We start from the raw sequence: 14,524 nt of genomic DNA, 5'->3' as shown, positions 1-14,524 counted from the left end.
ACATACAGGAGCAACTGGATACCAGTGTGATTCAAGGCAAACACGTCTGCAGTAGTGTCTGTGGGTTGAAGAGCTTAGGCTCACAGTCATTGTGTTGGAAGCCAAGCTGCAGATACTGCGACACATCAGGAAGGAGGAAGGTTACCTGGACACTTTGTACCAAGAAATAGTCACACCTGTTACGATAGGGTCTTCTGATTTGGAAGGTGGCAGGGAGGCTGTGACTGCAGCTGAGACAGGTAAGGGGACCCGAAGGCCAGGAGTGTCAGCCTCTGCAATTGTCCAACAGGTTTGAGGTTCTTTCAGCTTGTTTGGATGAAAGTGGGGATTGCAGGGTGGATGAGCTGACTGACCATGGCACTGTGGTACAGAAAGCCATTCAAGTGTGGGGAGCAAAAGGAATGTAGTGGTAGTAGGGGACAGCATAATGAGGAGAATTGACTCGGCCCTCTGCAGCAAAGATCGAGAGTCCAGATGGCTGTTTTGCCTGCCCAGTGCCAGGGTTCAGGTCATTTGCTCAGGGCTGGAGAGGAACTTTCAGTGGGTGGGGGAGGACCCAGTTGTCATGGTCCATGTAGGTACCAACGACATAAGCACGATGAGGAGGTGGTTCTGCATAGTCAGTATGAGGAGCTAGGCACCAAATTAATAAGCAGAGCCTCAAAGGTAATAATCTCTGAATTATTACCTGAGCTATGTGCAAATTGGCACAGGACAAATAAGATTAGAGAAATTAATGTGTGGCTCAAAGACTGGTGTGGGAGAAGTGGGTTCTGGTTTGTGGGGCACTGGCATCAGTACTGGGGAAGGTGGGGGCTGTACCATTGGGACGGTCGACACCCGAACCATGCTGGGACCAGTGTTTTTTTAAGCGAGCTGCATAACTAGGGAAGTAGAGAGGGCTTTAAACTAAACAAGGTGGGGTGAGGAATCAAGCTTGGGAAGATGTAGCAAATCAAGGGTTAGAGTCAAGACAGGAAAACAAAATAGTAATATGGGGGTCAGAGAATGGCAGGAAGGGACAACTAAAAAACTAGGAAAAAAATCTAAGAGTACATCAAAAGTCAAGTCTAGATGGTTGCAAAGATAACAAAAAGACAAAGCTAAAGGCTCTATATCTGAATGCGCGTAGCATTCAGAATAAAGTAAATGACATTGATAGCACACATTGAAGTAAATAAATAAGATTTGATAGCTATTATGGAGACGTGGTTGCAGGATGACAAGGATTGGGTCCTGAATATTGAGGGTTATATAACATTCAAGAAGAGAAGGAAGCTAGGTAAAGGTGGAGGGGTAGCACTGTTAACCAAGGATGGCATTGGTGCAATAGTTAGAGATGAAACTTGGTTCAGGAGATCAGGATGTAGAATTGGCTTGGGTGGAGATAAGGAGTAATGGGGAAAGAAGTTACTGGTGGGAGTGGTCTATAGGTTCCCTAACATTAACCACAATGTAAGACAAAGTATACAAGAAGAAATATTAGGTGCTTGGAATAAAGCAATGGCAATAATCATGGATGATTTTAATTTACATATAAATCGGAAGAATCAGATTGGCAGTAATAGCCTGGATGAGGAGCTCATAGAATGCTTTCAAAATAGTTTCTTAGAGCAGCATACTTTGGAACCAACCAGAGAGCAAGTTATATTAGGCTTGGTATTGTGTAATGGGACAGGATTACTTAATGACCTCAGAGTAAAGGCACCCCTGGGTAGCAGCGACCACAACATGATTGAATTTTGCATCCAATTTGAAAGGGAGAAGAGTGGGTTTGAGACTAGTATTTTAAACTTAAATAAGAGCAACTATGGGCATAAGGGCATGAAAGCTGAGCCAGCTGAAGTGAACTGGGATACTAGGCTAGAGGATAGATCAATAGAGAAGCAGTGGTAGAGATTTAAGGGGATATTTCAGAATACTCAGAATAAGGATATTCCCACTCTAAAGAAAAATTCTAAGGGGAAGACCCACATTTCGTGGTTAACTAAAAAAGTTAAGGAAAGCATCAAACTTCAGGAAGAAAATGTATAACTGCACAAAGGTGAGTGGCAGGTCAGATGATTGGTCAGAATATAAAGAACAGCAGAGAATGAATAAAAGGTTAATCAGAAGAAAGAAATTAGAGCAAGCTAGCTGGAAATGTAAAAACAGATAAGAGTTTCTACAGGTGTTTAAACAGGAAAAAAGTAAAGCGAGTGTTGGTCCTCTAGGGAGTGAAAATGGGGAGTTAATAGTAGATAATACGGAAATAGTAGATGAAATGAACAAATATTTTGCTCTGTCCATAAGACCATAAGACATAGGAACAGAAATTAGGCCATTCGGCCCATTGAGTCTGCTCCGCCATTCAATCATGGCTGATAAGTTTCTCAACCCCATTTTTCCGCCTTCTCCCCGTAACCTTTGATCCCCTTACCAATGAAGAACCTATCTATCTCTGTCTTAAATACATTCAATGACCTGGTCTCCACAGCCTTCTGTGGCAATGAATTCCATAGATTCACCACTCTCTGGCTAAAGAAGTTTCTCCTCATCTCTGTTCTAAAAGGTCTTCCCTTTACTCTGAGGCTGTGCCCTCGGGTCCTAGTCTCTCCTACTAATGGAAACATCTTCCCCGTGTCCACTCTATCCAGGCCTTTCAGTATTCTGGAAGTTTCAATCAGATCCCCCCTCATCCTTCTAAACTCCATCGAATACAGACCCAGAGTCCTCAAACATTCCTCATATGTTAAGCCTTTCATTCCTGAGATCATTCTCGTGAACCTCCTCTGGACCCTCTCCAGGGCCAGCACATCCTTCCTGAGATACGGGGCCCAAAATTGCTCACAATATTCTAAATGTGGTCTGACCAGAGCCTTATAAAGCCTCAGCAGCACATCCCTACTTTTATATTCTAGTCCTCTCGAAATAAATGCCAACATTGCATTTGCCTTCCTAACCACCGACTCAACCTGCAAGTTAACCTTAAGAGAATCCTGGACTAGGACTCCCAAGGCCCTTTGCACTCCAGATTTCTGAATTCTCTCCCCATTTAGAAAATAGTCTATGCTTCTATTCTTCCTACCAAAGTGCATGACCTCACACTTGCCCACATTGTATTCCATCTGCCACTTCTTTGCCCATTCTCCTAACCTGTCCAAATCCTTCTGCAGCCTCCCCAATACTACCTGTCCCTCCACCTATCTTTGTATCATCTGCAAACTTAGCCAGGATGCACTCAGTTCCTTCATCTAGATCATTAATGTATAAAGTGAAAAGTTGTGGTCCCAACACTGACCCCTGCGGAACTCCTCTAGTCACCGGCCGCCATCCTAAGAAGGACCCCCTTATCCCCACTCTGCCTCCTGCCAAACAGCCAATCTTCTATCCATGCTAGCACCTTGCCTCTAACACCATGGGCTCTTATCTTACTGAGCAGCCTCCTGTGCGGCACCTTGTCAAAGGCCTTCTGGAAGTCCAAGTAGATAACATCCATTGGCTCTCCTTTGTCTAACCTACTCGTTACCTCCTCAAAGAATTCTAACAGATTTGTCAGGCATGACCTCCCCTTGATGAAACCATGCTGACTTTGCCTGATTTTACCATGCACTTCCAAGTATTCTGAAATCTCATCCTTAATAATGGACTCTAAAATCTTACCAACGACCGACATCAGGCTAATCCGCCTGTAATTTCCCATCTTTTGCCTCACACACTTCTTAAACAAGGGGGTTACATTAGCGATTTTCCAGTCCTCTGGGACCCTCCCTGACTCCAGTGATTCCTGAAAGATCACCACTAATGTCTCCACTATCTCTTCAGCTATCTCCTTCAGGTGTAATCCATCTGGTCCAGGTGATTTATCCACCTTCAGACCTTTCAGTTTTCCTACCACCTTCTCCTTGGTAATGACCACCATACTCACCTCTGCCCCCTGACTCTCTTGAACTTTGGGGTTGTCACTCGTGATTTCCACTGTGAAGACTGACACAAAGTACCTATTAAGTTCTTCCGCCATTTCTTTGTTCCCCACTACTACTTCTCCAGCGTCATTTTCCAGTGGCCCAATGTCCACTTTTGCCTCTCTTACCCTTTATATATCTAAAAAAAACTCTTGCAATCTTCTTTTATATTACTGGCTAGTTTACCCTCATATTTAATCTTCTCCCTCCTTATTTCTTTTTTAGTTGTCCTCTGTTGGTCTTTGTAGGCTTCCCAATCCCCTGGTTTCCCACTGCTCTTCGCCGCATTGTATGCTTTGTCTTTACCTTTTATGCTGTCCCTGACTTCCCTTGTCAGCCATGGTTGCCTCGCCCTCCCTTTAGTATGCTTCTTCTTCCTATGGATGAATTTTTGCTGTGTCTCCCAAATTACTCCCAGAAACTCCTGCCATTGCTGTTCCACTGTCTTTCCTGCTAGGTTCATCTCCCAGTCAATTCTGGCCAGCTCCTCCCTCATGCCTCTGTAGTTGCCTTTATTCAACTGTAATACCATTACATCTGATTCCAGCTTTTTCCTCTCAAATTGCAGAGTAAATTCTATCATATTATGGTCACTTCCTCCTAAGGGAGTCTGTCTTCACTATAGAAGATACAAAACATTCCAGTGATAGCTGTAAACCAGGAGATGGAAGGGAGAGACAAACATAGTGAAATTACAATCATTAGGGAAGCGGTACTGAGCAAACTGATGGAGCTGGGGGCTGGCAAGTCTCTGGGCCCTAATGGACTTCATCCTTGGGTCTTAAAAGAGGTGGCAAATGATGTAGGAGATGCGTTGGTGTTAATTTTCCAAAATTCACTAGATTCTGGAAAGGTTCCATCAGACTGAAAAGTAGTAAATATAACCCCTATATTCAGAAAGAGAGGGAGGCAGAAAACAGGAAACTATAGGTCAGTTAGCTTGACATCTGTCATGGGGAAAGTGTTAGAATCGATCATTAACGAAGTTATAGCTGGGCACTTAGAAAAACATAAGGGTATAGGGAAGAGTCAACATAGTTTTGTGAAAGGGAAATCATGTTTAACTAATTTATTGGAGTTCTTTGAAGGAGTAATATGCGCTGTGGATAAATGGGAGTCTGTAGATGTATTGTACTTGGATTTCCATGCGGCATTTGATTATGTGCCACATCAAAGGTTATTATAGAAAATAAAAGTTCATGGTGTAGGGGTGCAACATATTAGCATGGATAGAAGATTGGTTGGCTGGCAGAAAACAGAGACTATGCATAAATGGGTCCTTGTCAGATAGGCAGGATGTGATGTGTGGAGTCGTGCAGAGTTCTATGCCAGGGCCTCAACTTTTTATAATTGAAATCAATGACTTAGATGAGGGGAGCGAAGGCATGGTAGCTAAATTTGCAGATGACACAAAGGTAGGTAGGAAAGTATGCTGAGAAGAGGACATAAGGAGGCTGCAGACAGATGTAGATAGGTCGAGCGAGTGGGTAAAAATCTGGCAGATGGAGTATAAATGTGGGAAAATGTAGTTATTCACTTTAGCAGAAAGAATAAAAAAGCAGAATATTAATTAAATGGAGAACGGCTGCAGAATTCTGAGGTACAGAGGGATCTAGGTGTTCTAGTGCATGAGTCACAAAAGGTTGGTATGCAGGTACGGCAAGTAATTAAGGCTAATGGAATGCTATCCTTTATTACGAGGGGAACTGAACATAAAAGTAAGGATGTTATGCTTCAGTTATACAGGGCTTTGGTGAGACCACATCTCGAATACTATGTGCAGCTTTAGTCTCCTTATTTAAGGAAGGATATAAATGCATTGGAAACAGTTCAGAGGGTTTACAAGATTGACATTGGAGTTTCCATTGGAGTTTAGAAAAGTGAGGGGTGACTTGATTGAAGTATATAAGATCTTGAACGATTTTGACAAGGTGGACGTGGAAAGGACATTTCCTCTTGGGAGTATTCCAGAACTAGGAGGCACTGTTTTAAAATTAGGGGTTGTCTTTTTATGACAAAGATGAGGAAAATTTTTTTTCTCTCAAGAGGGTTGTGTGACTTTAGAACTCTGCCTTAGAAGGTAGTGGAGACAGGGTCATTGAATATTTTTAAGGCAGAGGTAGATTGATTCCCTTGCCTGACAAGAATCAAAGATTATCAGAGTAAGATGGGAACGTGGAATCTGAAACACAAACAGATCAGCAATGATTTTATTGAATGGCGGAGCAAACTCGAGGGGGCCAAGTGGCCTCCTTCTGTTCCTATCTTGCATGTTCATATGTATGTACATTGTTGCTTTTAAATCAGCTGTGAGGGGGCATTGCTAGGTCATAAAGGATGAAACTCTCCCTGCCTTAATTGAAAAACCCTGGTTCCACTCAGTACTTCCCCACAAGTATAGCTGGAGGGAGGAAGATCAAGCAAAAAGCAAGAACACCATGTAGCTGTATCTTGATATAACGCACCATTCCATCATATCGGGGATGTGCCTCCCTTCGTACATTTTAAACATGCACACAAGTGACTAGATCGAATTTTACCAAATGAAGTTCAGGAAATATGCTAAGGTCTCAAACACCAGGGAGTTTCCAGGCATTAGTTAAAAGACAGACATTAGTCCCACCAAGAAAATCCTCCACAAAAATAATCTTCAACAAACTAGAATGGGCATTATGAAAAACTACAGTCCACTAGATAACACATTGCATCGAACACAGTAAGGGGAACATGCATTGGTGGTATCCCTGCAATTTTCCGTATCTTACTCATCCAAGAAAGTCCAGTCAAGGGGGATTCCCATAGCAGTGCCTATTGCTCAAGTGGCAGGTCATGCTCAAAATGGACACACTACAAGTCCTCCACCAAATTTGCAACTAAATTACATATTCACCTGAACAAAAATATTAATTCGCAGACCCAGGTGAGGGTGGGCACATTTGCAGACACATGTGGGAGGCAGGTACCTTTCAGTAAAATAAAGTTGCCCATGAAGTTGCAACAGCACGAAGAAGGTGCCATATATTTAGTTCTTTATTCTTCTTTCATCATACAAAGACCCAGGCATTATGAAAATAGGTTTGGTTATGTGAATCTAGATTAAAGGCATAGAACCCCAAATCCCGGAATGTTCCAAATCATTATTTCCAAATCTATGCTGATTTCTCGATGTGACTGGCTGACTGTGAAAGGGTTGCTGTTCATAATTAAAGAAGCTGCAATGGTTACAGAAAGATAGGTTGACTGCTGACAATGACACAGTGTGGATTTATGGTTAACATGGTTCCCTTTGTATATGGAAACCCTGTCAATATATGATGAAAGAACAGTGGAGTCAGCAGAGGGCAAAAGGCAGCAACTAACTGATGGATGGAGACCTAAAGGAATTATATCTGAAAATATAGAGCTTGGATATTGCTGAAAGGAGAGATATGTTGCTGAAGCTTTTCATCAGGACAAATGCAAGAATGTCAAAGTTCAAACGATCACAACAATTTATACAAGAGAAAAGGGTACTGATTGTTTCGCAAATGAACTCTGATTGGCCAAGGCATTGCCATGGAGAAAGCAATGAGAAACAATAGGCTCCCCAATCTCCCGGGTAATTCAAAAAGACTGAAAACTTGAATACATTCCTTCTGTTTGCAGAGAAGTCCCTGCGCACGAATGCATGTTTTGTTTGTGTTCTCTGGATATTTCTGCAAATATTGCACACCATCTTTTCCCAATTCAAACATTTGGTGTGTTTCCATTTAAATTCATCTGCTGATGCTCAGTCCCTTATCTCAATCTAAACACTTTGAATGTCGTCCATACCCTTTATAATAATACTACTCTGTTTTTGTCCATCAGGACCATTTTGATTGGTCACTTTAAGGGGCAGGTTTGTTGGAGGATTTATTTGGTGGGCATGCTTGACGTAGGCAAAGACAGTTGGGGTACATGGGGACCAGAGTGCATGATGCATCTGCAATTGCCAACAGTTGGTGGTGGCTAGATGGGGGTGGTTGGTGGATAACAAAAACAGCAGAAGGTATAGGGAGCCCAGCAAAGTTACCCTGGCTGGAGAGACTATTTCCCTGAGGGATGGGATGGGAAGGGTGGATGAGACGACAGAATTGTGGCAAAAAAGCAGGAACAACTATTTTTACAACCTATTATTCAAAAGCTATTCTGTGTATTAAAAATAAAGATCCATTAGATTGGAATGAAAAAGTTTTAGAAAAGCTGTCAGATAAATTCTAGAAATGATGATGATGATAACAGTCTATACCCTCAAGACATTGTCGAACTCCAATGGGCATGCATCACTCAAACTTCGACTCAAGAAAGGAGCAGTTGTAATATTGCTACAAAACCTGAATCCTAAACAGGGACATTTTCATGGAACAAGATTGGTAGTTAGGAAGCTATTTTCTTCAAATGATAAATGCTGAAATTATTTCCTTGAAATCTGGTTGCTATGAAGTCTTTATTCTTCAAATAATATTGAGCCCATCAGATGTAAACCTACCTTCTCAGCTCAGGAGAATGCAGTTCCCAATTAGACTTTCATATTCTATGATTATAAACCAAGTCACAAGGCTAGATTCTTGACAAAATTTGTATTTATATTCCTCAGCTGTTTTTACAAATGGACAGCTTTTTCCAGAGTGAGAAGTTTTAATTCTCTTAGAGTCTTTGATGAAAAAAAAATTAGGAATTAAGTATTTAAGGAAGTATTGTTGCAATAAAGATATTAATTTGACATAAATGTTTTGAGCGTATCTACTAGTTACAACATACACTTCACCACGGAGCTTAGTATTATCAGCAAGTTTCACATTATAAATACCTTTACCAACACGTAAACAGTAGGGTATCCACAAAAGATTGTTGCTAGATTTCACTCAATACTGCCCTCCCTCCACACCAACATGGCTTTCAATTTATCACTGCTAGCCTCTACCTTCTACTGCCGGCATTCAATCTAGTTAGATATATCCAAATTAATTCTCTCGAACAGAGCTTGTGAAACCATGAGGCTATAGACCTGCTCCAATAATGGGAAAGCCTAGAGTAGGAATTTTGTCGCACTGCAATTCATAACCTGCAATGGGCTCTGCCAACTGACAGTCAAGCCACAAGGGTCAGTGAAAGAAGAGTGCAGGAATAAAAAAAGGGAAGTGAAAAGGAGAGAACAAACAGTAATAAAGGAAGAAAGACTGATTCAAAAACAGATGTGGGGGAAGGAGTGAATCATTGTGGGATATCCACTGCTGTTACCCATAGTGAGGGAGATACAAGTGGGAATTGAATGAGTTTTCACTGGAGCCAGGCCAATAGCAGTTGGAATCACTGCCCTGAGATTTTCAGGACACCAAGGAAAAAAAAGGCTAGCAAGTCAATATTATTGCTTCAGTAAAACACCATCACTCAATGCAGCTAACCTTTCACTGGCTTCTCATAGGCAGGAAACGAAAGATAGATTCATTCTCGATCTACATTATAACCTTTACAATTCACCTTTCCTCTCAAGCTAACTAACTGTTAGAACACTATTAAAACATGTTAGCACTTGCACTAATATTCTTTTGCCACATGCATCTGAGGCAATTTAAATAGTCAGAATTGCAGATAACTAATGTTAATCTTCTCTCCACCGAATACTCAGCTCTAAGAACACTGCCATCTACAAGCTCCTTCCAAGTCACACGCCATCCTGGGTTGGAACTATATTGCCATATCTAAAGCCTAAAAAAATAGTTAAACCTAATCAGGGACAAAACGCTATTAAAAGTGAATTAAAATGTCTGCACAGCAATGCACAGAGTCCATAATAAAGCAGGGAGCTGGAGGTAAACATGCACTGGGAGGAACCAGACATAGTAGCGATTACTGAGACAAGGCTACAGAAAACTCAGGACAGGGAATTAAACATTGCAAGGTATAACATGTTTTGAAAAGACAAATGGGGAAAACGGAGAGATGTAGTAGCTGTACTTATTAGGAATAACAAAATGGCAGTAGTAAAAAGGGATGTAGCTATCAGCTAGACAAAAATAGAATCCATATGAATAGAGATAAAAGATAACAGAGGATCAATCACACTAATAGGTCTACAAACCACCTAATAGTGGGAGAGGCGGAGGAAGAAATATGCAAACAAAAGGAAATGAAGTAAAAAACAACCTAATAATCATGGGGGATTTCAACTACTCTGATGATAATAATAGGACAGAAGGGGTAGGTAAAGGGGATGCTGCAAAGGCTATGGGCCATGACAACATTCTGGCTATAATACTGAATATTTGTGCTTCAGAACTAGTCGCACCCCTAGCCAAGCTCTTCCAGTACATCTCAAACTCTGGCATCTATCCGACAATGTGGAAAATTGCCCAGGTATTTCCTGCCCACAAAAAGCAGGACAAATCCAATCTGGCCAATTACCATCCCATCAGTCTACTCCTGATCATCAGTAAAGTGATGGAAGGTGTCACTGACAGTGCTATCAAATGTCACTTACACAGCAATAACCTGCTCACTGATGCTCAGTTAGGGTTCCTCCAGGGCCACTCAGCCCCTGATCTCATTACAGCCTTGGTCCAAATATGGACAAAAGAGCTGAACTCAAGAGGTGAGGGGACAGTGACTGCCCTTGATATCAAAACAGAATTTGACAGAGTGTGGTATCAATGAGGCCTAGCAAATTGAACTCAAAGTGAATAAGGAGGATAACTCTCCACTGGCTGGAGTCCCATTTAGCAGAAACTGAACTGGACCTGCCATGTAAATACCATAGCTACAAGAGTAGGTCAGAAACTGGGAGTTCTCAGGTGAGTAACTCACCTCCTGACTCCCCAAAACCTGCTCACCATTCACAAGGCACAAGTCAGAAGTGTGATGGAATACTCTCCACTTACCTGGATGAGGGCAGCTCCACAACACTCAAGACACCATCCAAGACAAAGCAGCCCGCTTGATTTGGCACTCCATCCAGCAACTTAAACATCCATTCCCTCCACCACTGCCGCATAGTAGCAGCAGTATGTACCACTTACAAGATGCACTACACAACTCACCAAGGCCCCTTCGACAGCACCTTCCAAACCTACAACTTCTACCACCCAGAAGGACAAGGGCAGCAGTAGCATGCGAGCACCACCATCTGCAAGTTCCCCTCCAAGCCACATACCACTCTGACTTGGAGCTATATTACTGTTCCTTCACTGTTGCTGGGTCAAAATCCTCAAACTCTCTTCCTAAAAGCACTGTGGGTTTACCTGCATCATATAATCTGCAGCGGTTCAAGAAGGCAATTGACTATCACCTCCTCAAGGGTATTTAGCGATGGGCATCAAATGCTGGCCTTGCCAGCATCACCCGCATCCCATGAAAGAATAAATGTAGGAATTCCATTCTTTTTTTTCTCCAATGTATACAGGACTCATTTCTAACCCAATATGCAAAAAGCCCAACAAGGGACTATTCACTATGGGATCTAGTAATGGGGAATGAACCGGAGCAGATAAGGGGAGTAAAGTAGAGAACATCTATGCATTGGTGACCATAATATAATATCCTTTATGATGATGATGATAGAGAAAGACATATGCAAGATGAAAAAACAAGTTACCAAATTGGAGAAAAGCTGATTTTGAGGGGCTGGGAATGGAACTTGGGAAAATAAATGGGTAACAATATTGGCCAACAATGATGTAGAATACCAACATTTAAAACTGTTCAACAGAGCGTAGGAAAAATACATCCCACAAAAAGAAAAGAACAAGCTGAATACTATGGATGAATAAGGACATCAGGGAACAATTGATGGTTAGGAAAGAGACATACATTAAGTACATTGATAGCAGAGAAGGGCAAAATAAGAGAGAAGGGAAGTTAAAAAAATTAGGAAGGCAAAGAGGAACTATGAAATTAAAATTATCAATGAACATAAAAAAAGTAAAATATTTTACAGATTTATTTTGCTTCAATATTTTCCTGAGAACTAGAACATGTAGATGTGACATTGAATAATGAGATGAACAATGAGATAAGTGCATTTAAAATTAAAATGGGGCTGCATTGAATAAACTAAAACTCAAAGAGCACAAAACCCCTGGGGCAAAATTTTACGGCAGCAGGATGTTACGTTCCAGCCGAAGCCAATGAAGTTTAGAATGTCTCACCGCATTTTACGGCCTCATCCTCGCCAAAACGGGGCCGTAAAATTCTGCCCCTGGTCTGGAAGGGTTGAATCCATGGATTAAAAAAAAATCTAGGGATGAGGTGGCAGAGACATTACTACACATATTTAATAATTCAGTGGAAAAAGGTGTAGTGCCAGAGCACCGGCAGATAGCTAAAGAAATTCCAATATTTAGAACGGGGACAGAACATATCCAGGGAATTATAGACCCGTCAGTTTAACATCAAGGGTAGGAAAAATAATGGAATCCTTACTAAAAGGAGAGAACAGAAGAAAATCTAGAAATGAGAATTATAATGATGAATGATCAGCATGGATTTCAAAAGGGAAAATCTTGCTTGACCAACCTTATTCAATGTTTTGTGGAAGTAACAGAGAGTGGACAGAGTTAATATTGTAGATGTAATTTATTTTCAAAAGGCCTTTGATAAGTTACCCCATAATAGGCTATTACGGGAAGAGAATGTGGAGTCAGGGGACAAGTGGCAAAATTGATTGCTAGCTGGCTTCACGACAGAAAGCAGAGAGTGGGAGTAAAGGGTAGTTATTCAGAATGTCAGAAGGTGGAAATGGTGTTCCACAAGGATCAGTGCTGGAATCACTGCTATTTACAGTTTACATTAAAGATTTGGACTTTGGAATCAAAAACACAATTGTTAAATTGGGGGGGGGGGGAAGTCGTCAATATTGAGGAGGATTGTAACAAATTCTTCTTCAGTTCTTTGCCCACAGCACCATGATCTCCAGTACAGGTTGGGCAAGGAGGCAGATCCTGAATCCACTCCAGCCAGAATGGAGATCAAACCCCTTGCTGTTGGTACCAATCTGATCCACACTGGCTATCTGGTCAATTGAGCCAACTGGCTCCAAGGAATCCAAGTTGATGTGGAAACATGCACTTTTACATGCATGTTGTAGTCTGGAAGTATGAATTGTAGTGGTAGGGGTTCCAATTTTCTTTCCTTCGCATTGCTCTTACCACCTGCCAGTGGCACACATTGGTAGGATTTACAAGTTGATACTCAACCTGTTTGTCCACATTATGAATGCAGCTTCCTTGCCTATCATGTCCTGGAGTGGGACTTTAACCCAATGTGTTTCTGGCTCAGAGGCAGGGATGCTACCCACAAGATCTCCCTGCAACAAATTACAGCAGGACATTAATGGGGAGAACTGGGAAGTCAAGTATTACTTGGAAGGTGCCAGTACAGGTGGGGTAGAGGGACCAAGAGGTCTAGGAATACACCAACCACTAAATGTTGTGCCACAGGTTAGTAAGGCCATTAAAAAAAAAACCAAGCACTGGGCTTTAAGTCTGGAGGGATAGAATTGAAAAGTAGGAGTTGTGCTAAACCTGGATTGAACCTTGTTTAGGCCACACTTAGAGAACTATGTGCAGTTCTGGTTGTCATATTACAAAAAGGGTGTACAGGCATTGGAGAGGGTGCAGAGAAGATTTACAAGGATGATACCAAAATGCTTGGGTATCCATATCCAGGAAAGCATTGACAGCTTAGGTCTCTTTTCTCTCAAAAAAGCCTTGAGGTGGCCTAGTAGAGGTTTTTAAAGCCATGAAAGATTTTAATAGAGTGGATACAGAGGGAATATTTGGGGAAGAGCAGAACTAGCGGCCATCGCCACAGATGATCACCAAAAGTGGTGAGAATGTGAAATCCTTACCAAAGGGGGTGGTTAAAGCAAATTGTATAGATGCATTTAAGGAGAAGCTGGACAAGGACATGAGGCAGAAGGGATAGATGGTTACAATTTAAATGAGGAAAGATGGGAAGCTCAAATGGATTGGGCTGAATGGCCTGTTTCTGTGCCATATATCCTATGAAATTTTATGTAATCCTTCATCATTGTTGGGTCAAAATCCTGGAACTCTCCATCCCCAACAGCACTGTGGGTGTACCTACACCAGATGGACTGCAACGGTTCAAGAAGGCAACTCACCATCACCTTCTCAAGGACAATTAGGGATGGACAATAAATGCTGGCCTAGCCAGCGACGTCCACTTCTACGAAGAAATAAAAAAGTTGAAATCTAAGAAGCTGATTTTAAAAGTCTGGAGGACATATAAATCAATCGCCTGCTCTCTCCCAAATATCTTGCTGTTTCTGACCTGCGAGATGGCCCACTTTTTAAGCTGACAAAGACAAATTGGATTTTTTTTTTAATGCAGAGACCACGAGCTGTGGAGGAGCAAAGGGATTTTGGTGTCCATCTGCACAAATTACTAAAAGCTTGTGCACAGGTACACAAAGTAGTCTGAAAGACTAATGTAATGTTGGCCTTAATCTCAACAGAGTTGGAACAAAAAGAGGTGGAAATGATGTTTTGATTCTGCAGAGCCTTGGTCAGACCCCAAATGGAGTAACTGTACTCATTTAT

The 14,524-nt window shown here is 41.7% G+C and overlaps 1 protein-coding gene across 1 annotated transcript in view; it reads right to left on the bottom strand.

Annotated features, from left to right (window-relative positions):
- ddx43 (DEAD (Asp-Glu-Ala-Asp) box polypeptide 43) overlaps positions 1 to 14,524 on the bottom strand; it is a 66,485-nt gene that overhangs the window by 30,917 nt on the left and 21,044 nt on the right. The window lies entirely within an intron of this gene.

Source organism: Cetorhinus maximus, chromosome 5 (genome assembly GCF_964194155.1).
Source record: "Cetorhinus maximus chromosome 5, sCetMax3.hap1.1, whole genome shotgun sequence".
In the NCBI taxonomy this organism is placed as follows: domain Eukaryota; kingdom Metazoa; phylum Chordata; class Chondrichthyes; order Lamniformes; family Cetorhinidae; genus Cetorhinus; species Cetorhinus maximus.
The sequence above is the reverse complement of the archived record's forward strand: the minus strand, read 5'-3'. Positions and strand labels throughout refer to the sequence as shown.